This window comes from Lupinus angustifolius, chromosome LG08 (assembly GCF_001865875.1).
Source record: "Lupinus angustifolius cultivar Tanjil chromosome LG08, LupAngTanjil_v1.0, whole genome shotgun sequence".
Classification (NCBI taxonomy): Eukaryota; Viridiplantae; Streptophyta; class Magnoliopsida; order Fabales; family Fabaceae; genus Lupinus; species Lupinus angustifolius.
In genome coordinates this window covers 8,001,091-8,005,016 of record NC_032016.1, presented here as the reverse complement: position 1 = coordinate 8,005,016, position 3,926 = coordinate 8,001,091, and positions in this window count along the sequence as shown.

Genomic DNA, 3,926 nt, shown 5'->3' with positions numbered 1-3,926 from the left:
TATGGGATGATGTTTCTATGGATTTCATCACCAACTTATCCATGTCTTATGGTCATACTATGATTTGGGTGGTGGTGGACCGACTCTCAAAGTATGTACATTTCATTGGTTTGCTAACCAAGTTCAGTGTTGAAGTGCTAGCTAGCCGGTTTTTGACCGAAATAGCATGACTCCATGGGGTACCACGATCTATCGTGTATGACCGCAACAAACTCTTTGTGAGTGCTTTTTGGAAGAATTCTTTCGTCTCCTTGGTACCTCCCTTTGTTTCAGTACGGCCTATCATCCCCAGTCAGATGGTCAAATAGAGGTAGTAAATCGATGCCTTCAGACTTATTTGAGGTGCTTCAACGGGTCACAACCGAGGAAATGGTTTTACCATATTGCCCTTGAAGAATATTGGTATAATAGCAATCAACACTCAACTACAAGACTCACTCCTTTTGAGGTTCTCTATGGCTAAAAACCACCAACGCTTCTGGATTTCGTGCCATGCACCAACCATTCCGAGTAAGTCCGAGATCTCTTGCAAAACCGAAAGGAGCTCATGATAAATCTGAAAAAGAATCATCATTGAGCATAGAAAAGGATGGAATCTCAAAGTAACTCAAGGATAAAAGATGTTAACTTTAATGTGGATGATTGGGTGTTATTAAAACTTTAGTCATATCGCCAAATCTCTCTTGCTCAACGAAGTTCGCACAAACTTGCTCAGAAATATTTCGGACCCTTCCAAGTGATGTGTCAGCTTGGAATGGTTGCATACGAACTGGCTCTACCTTCTTCTTCCCGAATCCACCATGTTTTTCATGTTTCCCTCCTTCGGAAATTTTATGAGGATCCCGATTCTCAGTTTATTCCATTACCAGATAGAGTAACCACAAAGGATGCGGGTGACAGTGTGCATGTCAAACAACCGCAACTAGAAGGGACATGACTCTTAGACAGACACGAGTTGGAAGGAGAAAATGTGACTATAAAGCCTAAACCACCCAATGAGAGGAAGAAATCTATTGAAAGAAAGGTTGGACACGTTTTAGAGAAAGAGAAGGGGGTTTCTTTGGATACAAATGTATCTCCCAAAGACAAAAATCGCTCTTGGAGTTCTTAAGGGGCTGTGTGTGGGGGCCACCCAATAAATTATTCTCTTCCTTCTAAACCGTTGGGTTCAATGGGTGAACACACGAAAATACCCAATAGACCACCTTCTCACCACAAAGTGTCCACATGCAATGAATCTAAGTTACAAAACACACCCACATGGGTTATGTCCTCTACAGTAGAAAACAACGGTACAAATTTTCCATCCAACGGTCCAGATGGGGTACCGTATCTACCCAAGTTTGTTGTACTATCCTCGAGCCACGTGCACTCTGCTTTTTCCAGACGATCCACTAACCCACCGTTGGATTCCCTCACAACTGGCACTACGATTGGCTCTTCACCGTGGGATACATCCTTAGTCAAACATGCAATTAATGTTTCTCCAGAATCACAAATTCAAAATCCTCTTGTGGCTCCAACAAAATCCCACCCAAAAAAACTTTGGATGCTCCTTGCCCCCACCAGATGGCCACACGTGGCATACTCCAGGAAGAGAACAGTGCTACCCAATTACCCCTGGACCCCACCGAATTTCCATCATCAGCTGGATCGGATCTTCCACATCTTGTTAGGCCCAATATGAATATTCAGAATTCTAACCTTGAGGACAAGGTTACTGATGATGGGTTGGGTAATGATAGAGCCCAAATTGTTAGTAGGAAACCCAAAGGGAAATCTGTTAAGCCAACATGGCTAAAAGACTATATCTAATATAATTGGGTTGTTAGGATAGTTGTCCTCTTTATTCTGGTCTATCCAAGTATAGGGTGTAGATCAATACTATCTTAGATATTTTTAATTTCCCCTCTTTAATGTGTAAGGCAATGCTATGAATGAAATAAGTCATATGAATTCAGTAAATTTCTTTTAGCTCTTCTTCTTTAATAGCTCAATTTTGGTTATTACCAACAAACACTCTATCAGTATGATGACCTGAAGCCGAAAGATGAGGAAGATGACATCTTCAATATTGGTTCACTTAAAATTGAGTATCAATATGCCATTTTGGTTCCTAAAGGTACCACGACTAGGTAGACAAACCAACAATTTCAGTTTATATGGATAGGAGGCTTGTGTACTTATCCTACTCAAGCTTGTTTGGCATGCTAGATTATATCATAAAATCTCAAAATTGTATGCAAAAGCTGAATAAAAGTTCAAATATACCACTTGTTACTTGAAAGCGAGAATCTTATATGTGTTAGAATTTCTGACAATTTATGAGTCACAAATATAATTCCATAATTGTGTCATGGCCATTATGTAATTAGCCAAAATATAAAATGATCTTCAGTAATTAATTTGGTGGCTAATGGCATATGTGTCATGAAATAATAATAAGTGTAGATACCTTCAGACAATTTCTGATTTGATGAAGGGACTGAATCAGGATTATTGCAACTAAAGTAGTAACCACTACAGGGTTACTTTTATGGGTTATGGTCCCCATTTGTAGAGCAACAGGTTTTCAAGTGTAAAGGTGGAGGAGAATAAGGTAGGATGAGAATAGTGTTATCCAGAATATGATAACACTATCCATTCATCCATAAGGCACATAAGGCATGAGGATAAGGTCTCTCCTCTAACACACCACAAAACACACTCAAGACACTAAGGCACATTCTCTCATTCCCCTATAGAGAGAAACAAAGGAAAACCATTCGGCGCTCTATCATCTGGAAGATCATCGCACCCTCATACCTTCGACATTCCGGAAATGGCTCAACAAGGTATGTTCTTCATCTTCACCATGAAATCATTTGGGGTTTCTTCGGTTTGGACCATGGATGTTCCATTCGGGTTTATGTATGGGCATAAACATTGGGCTTTCGGAACAAAGTCATGGTCATAAGGACTTCCGTGTTTACTCTATGGATTTCGGATGGAGAGTAAATTCTCCAACAAGTGGTATCAAAGCTGCCCCAATTTGATTCATGAGTGAAATTGGGGTTCTTGCTTTTCTTCCCCAAAACTGGATTGATTTAGGATTTTGATGTTTTCATTGTTTTAAAATTCATGTTTTTCATATGAATACAGAAAGATTTAATCATGAATGTTTGATGTTTCTGGTTTAATCTTGAACTTTGGGTGATTTTGGGAGAAGAGCGATGAAGAAATCGCACTTTTCATGTTCTACTGTAGTGCTCTCGCTCAAGCGAGAGCATAACAGAAGCGTTGGCTTCAATGGCGCTCAAGCGAGAGCGCCTCGCCCAAGCGAAATCTCGCTCGGGCGACATAAGGCTCGCTCAAGCGAGAAGGAAATAGAGGCAAATCGCCTTCAATTGGGCTCAAGCGAGATTTGGCTCGCTCGAGCGAGATTAGGCTCGCCCAAGAGAAGAAAAAAAATTAATTTTTTGGGACTTCAGTATCTTTGTGCATTGATTTTAATTGTTATTTGGATGCCCATTAAGGTTGTCTGTTATTTCAAATGAGCCAAATGAAGTGAAATGTCGCCAAAGTGACCTCTTTCTTGGATATAACTCATGAGGAATAATGGATATAAGTGTGTATGGTCATTCATGCGGGTATTAGCTGGCCCAAAGGAAAGTTAATATTTGGCCGAAGATCATACACACATGTGATGATAAACATGTCATAATTCTAAAGTTTTATACATGTGACTGATGAATAAATCCAAAGAGGGATTCGTCAGTTGACATGCCTTATTATGAATGTTTGATCATTACAACAAGAGTACCAATTGCAGTTGATATCACTGTCCAAAGACTTGATATTGATGGTGCACTAGGTATCTTGATTTGGATATACCATTGTTTTAAGCACATTGATAACTTTGGGTTGTGAGCATATTTTGATATTTT